Consider the following 13,864-nt stretch of genomic DNA (forward strand, 5'->3'; position numbering starts at 1 on the left):
ATAAAAGAAAAAGGAATGATGAAAATCTCACTTTCTTGTGGCACTGCAGACTTGGTCATATTAATGAAAATAGACTGCGGACATTGCATAAGGAAGGGTTACTTGACCCCTTTGATTTTGAATCATATCCTACATGCGAGTCTTGTCTGTTGGGTAAAATGACCAAATCTCCATTTAGTGGACATGGAGAGAGGGATGCAGATTTGCTAGGATTGGTACACACAAATGTATGTGGACCAATGTCTACGAAAGCCATGGGTGGATTTTCATACTTCATTACTTTCATAGATGATCGATCTAGATTCAGATATGTGTATTTGATGAAACACAAGTCTGAAGCCTTTGAAAAGTTCAAAGAATATAAGTATGAAGTGGAGAAACAAACCAAACATAGTATTATAACTCTTTGATCAGATCGAGGTGGTGAATACTTAAATGGAGAGTTTCTAGCTTATCTCAAAGAAAATGGTATAGTCTTCCAGTGGACTCCTCCATATACTCCACAGTTGAATGGGGTATTTAAAAGGAGAAATCGAACTTTGTTAGACATGGTTCGGTCCATGATGAGATATGCGAATCTTTCAGTATTCCTATGGGGTTTATGGATTGGAAACCTCAGCATATTTACTGAATAAGGTGCCTTCCAAATCTGTTCCTCAAACTCCATATAAGATATGGAAAGAAAGGAAACCGAGTCTTAAACACGTTAAAATTTGGGGATATCCGGCTTATGTCAAGAAAGTTGACCCAGATAAGTTGGAATCTCGATCTGTAAAATGTAATTTTGTGAGATATCCTAAAGAGACTTTAGGGTATTACTTTTACACCGATTATCGGGTGTTTGTCTCCAGACATGCTACCTTCTTGGAAAAGCAGTTTATCCTTGAAGGAAACAGTAGGAGCAAAATTGAAGTTGATGAAGTTCAAGAAGCACAAACTACTACGGATCAAGTGGAAAAACCTGTTCAGACTGAACAACCTTCTCTGGAACAGCCCATTCGTAGGACAGGGAGAGTGTCTCACCAACCTGAGAGGTATTATGGCCTTGTCATTGAGAATGGAAATGAGTTGTCAATCATTGATGATGACGACCCTGTGACCTATAATGAGGCTATGAGTAGTGTTGACTCAGAGAAATGGCATATTGCCATGAAATCTGAAATGGAATCTATGTATACCAACCAAGTATGGACTCTGGTTGAGGCGCTTGAAGGTGTTAAGCCTATGGGTGCAAGTGGCTATACAAGAGAAAGATTGGAGCAGATGGCCAGGTGGAGACCTATAAGGCCAGGCTCGTGGCAAAATGATTCAAACAAAGGCAAGGGATTGACTTTGATGAAACTTTTTCGCCTGTAGCCCTGTTAAAATCAATTCGGATTTTGCTTGCGATTGCTGCTTACTACGACTATGAGATCTGGCAAATGGACGTGAAAACGGCCTTCCTCAATGGGGAACTTGATGAGGAAGTGTATATGACACAGCCAGAGGGTTTTCTTTCCAAGGGAAATGAACACCTAGTGTGTAAGCTGCTGCGAACCATATATGGTTTAAGGCAAGCTTCTCGTAGATGGAACATCCGTTTTGATGAGACAATCAAAGAGTTTGGTTTATAAAAAACATAGATGAACCATGTGTCTACAAAAAGGTTAGTGGGAGCGCGGTAACATTTCTTGTATTGTATTGAAAGAGGAGACGTCAAGAGAGTTGACACACATAACAACGTAGCAGACCCACTCACAAAGCCACTTTCTCAAAGTCACTTTAATCGTCATAAAGACAAGATGGGTATTATATACCAAAGTGATTGGCTTTAGTACAAGTGGGAGATTGAAAGAGATGTGTCCTAAGTCCAATCATGCATGATGATTTAGGAATAACTTTTATGTAATCTGTTTTGATTTCATTGATATTAATAAAAGACTTGTTTTGGTTTTATTGCGGGCTTTATCTATTTAAGTGTTTAAATAAGATATACCATAATTTAGAGTAAAGCTTTTTATGGATTATGATGAGATCATAATAATGAGACCTAAAAGATGATAACTCTAAACTTAAATAGTTCCTGGTCGTAGGATTACTAACTGGTAATTAGTAATTCGCAAAGATCGGTACATACTATGCTTGCTTCATTATGAAGGATGTCTGTTCTCATAGACATTTGTGTAGTGACACTATAGCTAGTATGTGGGTGCTTATTATAGAATAAGTTCACTGAACATGACTCACACAGCTTAACAACCGATGGAGTTCACTCACGTGTCAGCAGTTGTTCACATAGTGATAGTTGTACAAGTATCCTTAGACTTGAGGTCATCACAGACATCTTGTGTGCACTGAACTATGCTTTGGTTTAGTTCTTAGTCTCCAGGGACAATTATAAGGGCTCTACTGGGTATAGGAATTTGTACACGAAGATAGTGTATGATCAATAAAGGATCTACCCCTTCCAGTGAAGGAAGAGAATGTTCAATGTTGATCCATTTATGCTAGTTCAGGAATCTCTGGCCAGAATGAATGAAATTAGAAAGGAGTTTCTAATTTACATTAAATAGAACTAAGCATAGTGAATGGGAAAGCAAATGATTAAATAAGATAGGCTTGACACAAGTTCCATGCCTTGTATTTAATCGTGACATTGCAGGGTAGAAGGAATTGATTGTACGGTAACTACTCACTGAATAGGTTCTTGGTATTCTAAGCAGTGAATTCGTATTATCCGGATAGTCGCGATATGCTGAGAAGTATCCCTCACGATGTAGAATAAATATGATTAATTAATTAATCATATTTAATAAATTAGAGAATTTATATAAATAATGATAAAATAGTTTTATTATTATTTATTTCTAAAACCGGCTTAATATTAAACCTACAGGGTCACACCATAAAAGAGAATGATTTAATGGTGGAGGAATTAATTAATAATGGCTGGTAATTATTTATTTATGAAATAAATAATTAATTAGCAAATTTAATAATTGATTAAATGAGATTTAATTAATTATAAAATTAATTAAGAAAAGTTCTTAATATTATTAATTAAGAATTTAATTTTGGAAATTAAATCAAGTGAGAGAATTATTTTTCTAAAGTGTTTAGAAAAGGGATTAATGATTAAAAGGTGTTTTAATTATTAGTTAATTGGTTAATAAGAATAATCAATTAAAGGGTTAATAATAATAATATTTTATGGGAGAATTTTCAACTGAAAATTTTGCCTATAAATATACTATTATAAACCCTATTTGCAAAAACCAATTAACCCTAATTCTAAAGTTGAATAAGAGGGAGGCAACTAATTTTCTCAACCTCTTCCTCCTCCATTACATTGATCTCTTGGTGGATACCGGTGGAGTGCTTCACACTTGAGGAGCAGCTGCTAGGGATCTCCGCTCATCATTTTTGGATCGCTATTAAAGACCTCCATCTTTCCATTAACGTAAAGCTTCTTAAGGTAAACATACTGAACTACGAATTAAATATTATTTTTCGCATGGATCCTACGGAGGGTTTCGGTTTTTTTTAAGATTTAAATTTACGTTTTCGTTGCGTTTATGTGCTAAAAACCCTTCACTCACTACTCTAGTGCAGAGTCAACAAGCAGATATACTGACCTTGGTGGACTCCCATAAGCATCTACAAATGCAAAACTCTATAGCTTTGAGAGCCATCATGGGAAAACTTAACATTCCATTGCCCGCACTTTCTGAGACTATGAGGCCAAAAATTCCAACTCCCTTACTCATGCATGTTCCCTAGACTAAGGGGGAGATAGAATCTAGGATTCAACAATCGAGGGATGCTGGTAAGTCAAAGGAGCCTAGTAAATTGACATCAACTACTCAAGCTGGTCAAAACTCTTCAAAAGCTCAAATATCTAAAGATGTTGGAAAAGACAGACTTCTCAAAGCTGCTGAAGGATCCTATCAATATCAAAATTTCAATGAACTTCTAGAAGGCTTCAGCGTGTCTCTCCACAATAACTACATCACCTACAAAAGAGCATTGGCCAACAACATCAACTTTGTTAGAGTGATAATTGTCAAAGTTGATAACTTTCTGGAGAAGAGGATTGTAGCTAATGTGAATGATTGTGGATTGGACAGATGTCTACAGGTGTCTCTCTCCAATATTCAAAAATTGAGAGCTTCTGAGCTGGATGTAGTTCATGATAAAGTACATGCAGTTATTGCAGAGGACACCCAATTGCTTCATGAACTCAAGAATGCTCAGATAGATGTTTTTCCTGAAGCCTATCTCTATCCAAGCAAGGGGGTGGCTTACATATGTTCTCAGTCTAAGAAATGCAAACTCTTTACTGTTCTTAAGAATTGTGTAAGAGGAAACATGAGGCTGATAATGACTCTTCAATCTAATCTGAAATGCAAAAAGTACAAGAAAACTAAAGATGAAGAGATGATCAGAATTCTTGATTGATACCTTGTGAATGTTGATACCATGTTGCCAAATCTACAATACAACTTAAAGGATGACAAGGATGATGATGAGCAGAAGCAAGATGATCAACCACCTTCTGGCTCAAATCCAAGTCAAAATTCTAGAGCAACTGGTAGTAAAGAGAAGAAGCGGGATGAGAAGAAGCAAGATGATAAGAAGAGAGGGGAAGAGAGAAGAAGAAAGAAGAAGGAAGACACCTCAGAACCATAAAAGCAATTCCTACCAATCCAAATCAACCAAGCTCAACCCATTAAGCCAACAAACTCAAATACTAAACCACCTCAAACCTCAACGCCTAAAATTTTTGTAAAAACAAACTACCAATACCTTACTGAAAATACCAATCACCTCAAGCCAAACATCTCTAAAGAAAATCCCAAACTTACCTTCTGCTAAGCCACCAACCGAACTTCATTACAAATCTGTTGGGAGAAAACCAAAGAAATTGTAAGTAACTTAGAGGGCCATCTGGAATTGTTTTAATCAAAGTGATTTTCTACCTCTGAATTGGTGCATCTCAGATGAAGACTACTTTCAACAATTAGTTGAAGAAATGGTCAGAGTTTTAGTTGTAACACTAAGGGAAGTAAGAATCTACTATCATGATGGAACCTTCACATTTCTTGGCAGAAACCTAATGGATACTTTTACAGCCACAGAGATGAAAAGGGTAATAAGTTTATTGAAGGACAAGGATTCTATAACTAAGGCATGGAGATCTGTTTTAGATGAATGGCTGGTAGAAAGAAAAGAAAGAAGAGCAAGAGAAAAGGCTTCAAGTGAGGAGAGGAAAAGAAAGTATGTTGAGGACATGACATATTTATACAAAAATCTGAAGATCTCAAGGAAAAGGGAATGAGCAGAATTACCAAGGATGGATAATTTCTAAACATCAAAGTTCGCAGATTCTCAAGAATTAGGGTGGGTTTCTTGTACAGTTATTCATTAGCTGACAAGCTCAAACTTGTAGAAGCTCTAAGAGGGACACCAATCATAGAAGAACTGGAACTACTTGTAGAGTTTAAAGGACCTCATTAGAAAAGAAACAGGAGATGAGACATTTGTCTGATGAATGTATCTGTCAAACTCAAGAAATCACCTAATGTATAAATGTTATATTTCTGTCAATTTTTATATAAATTTTTATTTTTCATTATAACTTGGAGTTAGTCTTGTTACCAGGCATGAATTTGTGATAAGAAATCTTCTCACAAATAGGGGAATATTGTTGTGCAAGATATGCCTGTACTATAACAAGACTAAGTCAAATTGACAGCCCTAAGCTAGTTGTATGATAATCTAAGTTTGCATTGTGTATTGTGTTACTTGAGTTTGTAAAAGTGTTAATAGATTAGACCGGAGTATTTTTATGTTAACAGTCTCAAACCTAAGATTAAACTCTGGAAGAAGATCATGGAGATCATGCCTCAGAGACAGTATAAAGAAGATTGGAGTTAAATAAATATATTTTGAGAAAAATATTATAAGTCAAGAAATCTACAAGTCACAGATCAAGTGATATTGAGAAGTCATTCGAGAACTTCAGAATGACTTATCGAGAAGTCAAGAACAACTTATCGATAGGTCTCAGAGATATCGATAAGCCAAATGAGGATATGAAAATTGGAGATATCGACAAGTCATTCATGCATTCAAGAACTCGGAGATATTGACAAGCCAAAGTAAAGATACAAAGATTGGAGAAATCGACAAGTCAATTCTACATGCATAGATTTGGAGACCTCGACAAGTCAAGTTCACACTCGAGAACTTATAGACCTCGACAAGTCAAGATCACATTCGAAAACTAAGAGAACTTGATACGTCATTATACTTATCGAGATGTCAGTTCTCTATAGTTCAAACTGGAGATCTCGATATGAAACTCAAAGTACAAAATACAGATTAGTTAAATATCCAAGATTATCAATCAACAAATAAATTAATCAATGATTTGAAAAGTCTACAAAAGCAACTTGAAGAATACAAGATCAAAGGCCAAGATTAACTGAAAAAGTAAAGTCACAGACATGCACGATTTGCAAAGATACACTAAGCCAGAAATAGAAAGTTTTAGTTAACTTAAAATAGGGTTTAGTAATGCTGTGTAAATCCAGTGTTTACTGTTCTATAAAGTAATCACTGAATGCTTTATTTTAGATGTAACAAATAGATCTAGAAAATCTTGTAACTCTGTAAAGAAAGAAGATGAGTTTTTTATCAATAAAGAACCCAAGAATTTGTAGTAAGACATAGTTGATTTTAATATAAAATTAATTGAATTTTGAGGATAGTGTGTTCATGTGCATATTTTATTATTTCGGTTAAAATATATTATCTCTACAAGTTAGACTACTTTGTTCACCATATCTATAATAATTTAAAAAAGTTTAAATAAAATTCAAAACACATTCACCCCCCTTCAGTGTTGTATTCATTACCTAACAAACCCCTCTTCCTTTGTTTGTTCAGGTTGCAAGTAAAATTCTCCAAGTGAAAGCAAGTCGCAACTAAATTATTTTTCTAATGCAATCTCCTAGAAGCTATGTGATCGCAAGTAAAAGAGTTGGCAAAATATTTTATAAGTACTAAACATTCTCCTGGTTGCAAGTCATCAATAGAAGGTTCAAGGGTCGTAAGTAATAAACTTCAGGGTCGCAAGTAAATTATACAAGTTGTATCAATCAAAATACTTGGTCCTGGTTAAGCCACGTTATCTTCTTCTCTCTCCAGTCTACCACCCTATATAATCAATCAGCAACAAATGGAATTAGAATCTCTCAATTTTTATAAAGTGCGAAACTCTTGCAAAATTATTTCAGCATTTCTTAAAAGCTTGATTTGACAAGGAGAGGTCATGTCCAATTTGATCACACCATGTAAAGCCTTACAAACTTGTAACACTCATTATTTAAAACTCTTTTGATTGTATTTAATATCATTTGATAAGGGTTTTAGATTTTTAGAGTGATAAGAAGAACCCTAGATTTATAGCTTGTTGCTTTGGTTCCTTTTGCTATTTATAGCTTCGAATCTTTATATTTAGAGTTGTAAGCAAACCCTCCGGGTATTTATACTTTTGAATAAAAAGATTATTTACCCAAAATCTCTTTGTTTATTTATTTCATTTTAGTTTTAATATTCCACTGCATTGATTTGATAAAAACGAAAAATATACATTTACCCCCTATGTATGTACCTTTTAAACCTAATAATTTCCTACCAATAGGCCGGTAGCAAATGATCGTTTTTCTTGTAATGTTTCGATAACTAGTTTAGACTACTCCTCGTTTTAACTATAAAATACTATGTATATTAGTTTTTTTTGACAACTTGTGCAATATATTAGTTTTTAATAATTCAATTTTTAGGTTATCAATCTATTTTAAATTATATTTATATTTAATATTTACATATTCAATAAAAAAAGTTATTTAAGATTTTATTAATTAGTTTTTATATATAAATTTAAATAAGTTTACATATAAATTAGGTTTTATGTGATTATTTTTTGTTTATAATATTTATATCTTACAATTTATGTACTTGTTAGGATTTGTTTTTGAACTCTAATTTACTGTAATATTTTATAAATATAAATTATTGTTATTTTAATTATTAATTTTAATTATTTATTAATATACTTATTTTTCTTGATATTAGGGGCACATTTTTTTGATTTGGTACAGAACACAAAAAGTCTCAGACACGCATGGTCACGTTTTTATGGTGAGTTTATGGTGAGTTCTGATAGTAATCAGTACTATAGTTTATATAGTGCTCCCTTTGTGATTAACTAGTGTAAATTGTGCATATTTTGTCCATTTTATTTACATCATGATACTTTAGCCCGTTTATTGCAAAAAATATGCAAAGCCTTATCATGCCTTTAATCATAATCTAGCAATATTTTTTGTTACTCTTGATCTTGTGATCTTGGATTTACTTTGCGCGTGAATTTGTCTCTCTATGCCTAAGAGCTGTGAAACGATATAAGTATGGTCTTGTCTTTAGTGAGTTCAAGGTTGAAACTCTTGGCCTTACACCTAGATATGCATACTTGTGTGTTTAAGGCCTCTTATGTTAGTTAAAATTGGGCTTAAATCTCAAAGTAGTCACTAAAATTAAGGGTATATATCAAAATTATGATCGTAGTTATCGGGGACTCGTTTACATCACTACAGTAACAAGTAATGACAGTGTCGTTAGTCAAACCTGTTGAGTCAAACCTGTTGACTAGACGGATTTTTTTTAACATTAACGGAAGTCAGCGCTGGGTAGATGTCATCAGACTTGTAATGCAACGTGGACTCCAACTAAGCCCATCTAATAATAGAACTTATACATCATAACATACACATATACATATACAAACATACGTACTAAGTTCCCCCAATTTTGAAGTATAAACCCTAAATCATTTTAAAAATCTTGCTGATACAACAATTACACAACCACAAGTTTTTGTTTTAAAACTCATAAGAAGATAAAATAACTTCTTTTTTGTGATACTTTGTTGGAGTATTTAGAAAATCAGGGAACAAGGTTTGATGGATGAATCTTCAATATATAGATGGTAGTGTATTTACGTCATAAAAATTAGTCAGATTTCTGTAATTGTCGATGATTTGCTGAATTTATCTGCTATTGTTCGTCATTTTCTTTTAGGTTCTCTTCCCTACTGTATTGTATATATGTATGAAAGTGTATACATGATCTTTAATTCGTTCTTTTTTACATTCTTGGGTTTCATTTATTCTAATTTTTTATTTGTAGAAGAAAATATAGTGCTTATTTAAAAAATTGGCAGAAATTATTGATAGACTTACAAGTCTCTCCAAATTACCAATTTAAAAATTTGTGTTCAACAAATTTTTGGTTTCTTTTATAATTTTTCGACAGTTCCATGAATGTTTTTAAATGAAATTCAATTTTAATATATTTGAGATCATAATTTGAGTTGCACCTTTTAAAAATATAAGAAAAAGACTTTTCATTAAGATCATAATTATTTTTTAAAAAATTGGTGACTAAATTTTCATTGAGAATTTTTATAAAATTTCAACATACAATATATTTTGTACAAAATTGAATTGTAAGATTTTGATATAAATAAATTTGATTTGATTTTAAAAGTTTCAAAACTGTTACTGAACTTCCGTAAAACATTCCACCTGTTACTTGTGTTAAATCTGTCATTTTTCCGTCAAGTCAAAGAGGTTGACTAAGGTGGCTGCCAACTAGAGTGATGCAACTGAGTCCCCGATAACTAGGATCGTAATTTTGATATATGCCCTTCATTTTAGTGACTACTTTGAGATTTAAGCCGTTAAAATTGGTCCAGGGTTCCAGACTTAAGTAGATATCTGTTTGTGTGTGTTTTCTAATTCATACGATTGGCCATTACTGACAACGATGAGATCATTTTAAGTACTTCTATTTATAAAATCTGTAATTCTCTATAATTGTCTATATATTAATAGTTCAGTTAAAGATAGAAGCAAGCTCGTATATGTTTTGTTTTTGCAGTACTGAACTCCTGCAGTCCAACGAGTTAGAACTGACGTTTTCACTCTTTCATTGCCGTTTAGGTTTAATTTTTAAGTCATTATAATGAATTTTCTACAATCAGCCAGGCTACCTATGAAGAACTCTGTTATTTTTGAGACTCAGAAGCACACTACCGATCCGTTTATGAGGGATCTTGGTCACTTTATCAAAGAAAACGAGTCACAGAAAAATGGAACCACCACAAATAATGATGAAAGTTTCATTGGCATTGTTGTCGATGTGTATGTACATCAAGCTAGAGACATCCGCAACATATGCATATATCAGAAGCAAGACGTATATGCTAAACTCTGTCTCACCAATGATCCTGAAAATGCTACCTCCACCCGGATTATAATTGGTGGTGGGGCAGAACCCCGTGTTCAATCAGATTATCCGGCTTAATGTCAGAAAGAACGACTTTTTAATTGAATGTGAGATATGGATGCTTAGCAGAGTGAAAAATTAATTACTAAAAAGACCAGTTGTTAGGGTTTGCGTTAGTGCGGCTTTCAGAGGTTGTAATGAGAAATGGAAAGCTAAAGAAGGAATTCTCCCTCTCTTCAACAGAACTGTTCCATCCTCCAGCAGGTTTCGTTCAATTGTCGCTCTCCTACAGTGGAGCATTACCGGATCTCATGGAAATTTCTGCGTTTTTCAAATCTGTGACTGATAGGGAAGTTTCGGATTTCCTTGCTAGTGTTTTTAACAAGCTCGAGTTCCCTGATCCTAATATAGCGAATGGGAATCATATTATGGTTTCTGAGTATAGTGCGACCACGTGTTCAAACATGGACTCACAAAGCTCTGGTATTTTGGAGTCCAGTGATACTGATTATAACCTTAAATCTTAGATTGGTGCAGATGTGGTTGATAACAGCTCAACAGACAATATTAGTTCCACTGCTATCCCAAAACATGACATTCCTCCAAGCAGCGAATCAATTAATGCATCCCCATCCAGTTCAATCCCTGCAAGCTGTCAGTCTTCTGGTTCGCCAAGGACCTCAAAATCTTCGAGCGAGGAATGTCTGGAGATGGCAAGAGTGATTTGACAACAGGTGCTTCTTCAAATTCATCTGTGAAGCCTGCCGTCAGCTTGAACATTGAATCTGAGAGAAAGGCGGAACAGCAGGATTTTGTTAACATGTACATGAAAAGCATGCAGGAATTTACAGATTCCTTGGCAAAAATGAAGCTCCCGATGGATGTTGGAAATGGGACGACCACTTCTAGAGATTCACGTACCACTACGTACCACTACAAGAAAAGCGCACATTTCTGACCAACTTATTTATGACCACTAAAAGACGGTTGGAAAATGGCAGAATATAACCACTTGATAGACAGACGAAAAAATCGGTCACAAATGAATTTATAACCGACCACTTTCCGACCACCATCGGTCGGTTCTGATCGTATGGGCCCCAATCTTACACACACGTCAAGCGGGTCACATTCAAGTCGGCGTCATTTCCAACATGCTCATTTCCAACCGAAGTCATTCTCGACCATATCATTCCTGACTGATTTGCTTGAAACCGACCACTTTCGTCATAGCACCTAATTTTTTATACGTGTTACATTCTTATTGGTTGGGCCGAACATGTGCCTGAGTCGGATCATTTCCGACAGTGTAGAAGATTATTTCCAACCGTAGTCGGTCGAAAATGAGTGTGCTACTTTTTAAAAGTAGTTAAAATACTTTACCTTCCTATTTTCCTCAATGATAACCAATATTTGGGGATAATGAAGTGAAGATAAGTATTATAAGGTATGGGTGAAGATTTTAATCTTCCTAGTTATAATGTTTTATAAGGTATTGAGTCATTTATTTCACACCTTATATAGTAATGTTTTATAAGGTATTGAGTCATTTATTTTACAACTTGTAGACTATTGAAGTTGAAGGTGAAGTGGAAATTGGAGATCTATAAGGTATGTGTGTAGGTTGTAACTCTCTTGAATTTAGATTATATATTTTCTTTTGATTGAGTTCATATACATATATAAATGTATATATATACATATATACACACACACATACACATATATATATATGTAGGCTAAGTAAAATAACATTTTTATATCTAAAATTAGTTAAAAAAAATATTTTTTTGTATGTAGATGTCGATCAATGATCGTAGTTTGATGAATCGTCACTTAGAAAGTAATCGCATTATATTTACTTCGGAGTATAATTTGGGCGTTGAGTCATTTCTAAAGTTTGCCAAAGATAATAAAAAAGTGGTTGAAGGTTTGTTAAAATGTCCTTGCAATGATTGTAGAAATGGAAGTTGGGAGACTATTGAAAATGTTAGATATCATTTAATATCTAAAGGAATTTGCTTAGGTTATAAAGTTTGGACATCTCATGGCGAGTCATTACCAAAATGACAAAATAGAACATCACGTCGTGTACAAAGAGTAGTTGAACAACCGGTACACATGGATGCGATGATAATAGATGTTGGGGCTCAAATTTTTAGCGGTACTCTTGATGGTAACGGTAATGCTAGTAATGCTAGTACTAGTAGAGTAGAAAAGTCTCCAAATCTGAATGCTTCTGAATTTTATAAGGAAGTTAATAAATGTGGAACACCCATTTATCCGGGAAACTCTAAATACACAAAATTGTCCTTCTCTATGAGGTTGTTACATTATAAATTTGCATCACATTATAGTGAGAGGTCATTTAATTTGCTACTTGAGATTATTGGAGATGTTCTTCCTTCAAAACATGCATTACCAAGTAGTTACTATAAGGTGAATAAAATGATGAAGGAATTGAAGTTGTCATATCATAAAATTGATGCATGTGAAAATAATTGTATGTTGTATTATGGGGAAGACAAAGACAAATTACTTTGTGATCATTGTAAAAAGGATAGTTACAAAGAACCGCAAGGAAAAAAGAGTACCACCATTCCCAATAAGATTTTAAGACATTTTCCTCTTATAAGTCGTCTACAACGATTATTTATGTCGGGACATATGGTTCAACAAATGACTTGGTACAAGAATAGAGAGGTAAAAGAGGGAAAAATTAGTCACCTGGCGGATGGAGATGATTGGAAAAATTTTGACATTCGACACCCTTCATTTGCCAAAGAGTTTTGCAATGTACGACTTGGACTTTCAACAGATGGATTTAACCCCTCTAATAGTTCCGGGAATAAAGTATACACGGTTTGGCCGGTGGTAACTGTTGTGCAAGACATGCATGTACATTAACAAGACTAAGTCAAATTGACAACCCTAAGTAAGTTGTATGATAATTTATGTTTGTATTATATATTGTAATTCTTAAGTCTGTAAAAATATTCAAGGGCAGACTGGAGTCTTTTTCTGTAAACAGTATCAAGCCTAAGAATTCTATCTGGAAGAAAATCAAGAAGATCATGCCTCAGAAGAATTATGAAGAAACTTGGAGTTGAATAAATCTGTTTTAAAAAAATATTTTAAGTCAAATTCTCTACAAGTCACAGATTAAGTATTATAGAGAAGTCATTCGAGAACTCCAGAATGACTTATCGTGAAGTCAAGAAAGCTACTAGAGAATTCAGAGATATCGACAAGCCAAATTGAAGACGTGAAGATTGGAGATATCGAGAAGTCATTTCTTCACTAGAGAACTCTAGAGATATCGACAAGTCAAAATATCACTAGAGATCTCTCAGATATCGATAAGTGTAGTTGCCACTAGAGAACTCAGAGATATCGATAAGCCAAAGTGAAGATATGAAGATGACAGATCTCGATAAGCTAAATTCTCTTATAGAGAACTCAGAGACCTCTACAAGTCAAAATATTATAGAGGGATTAGAGATCTCAATAAGCCAATATACTTATCAAA

General features: G+C 34.0%; 1 pseudogene; it reads left to right on the forward strand.

Moving 5' to 3' along the window:
• Positions 1 to 10,071: 10,071 nt before the first annotated feature.
• LOC141695259 (uncharacterized) lies at positions 10,072 to 12,405 on the forward strand (annotated as a pseudogene).
• Positions 12,406 to 13,864: the final 1,459 nt, after the last annotated feature.

This window comes from Apium graveolens, chromosome 2 (assembly GCF_009905375.1).
Source record: "Apium graveolens cultivar Ventura chromosome 2, ASM990537v1, whole genome shotgun sequence".
Classification (NCBI taxonomy): Eukaryota; Viridiplantae; Streptophyta; class Magnoliopsida; order Apiales; family Apiaceae; genus Apium; species Apium graveolens.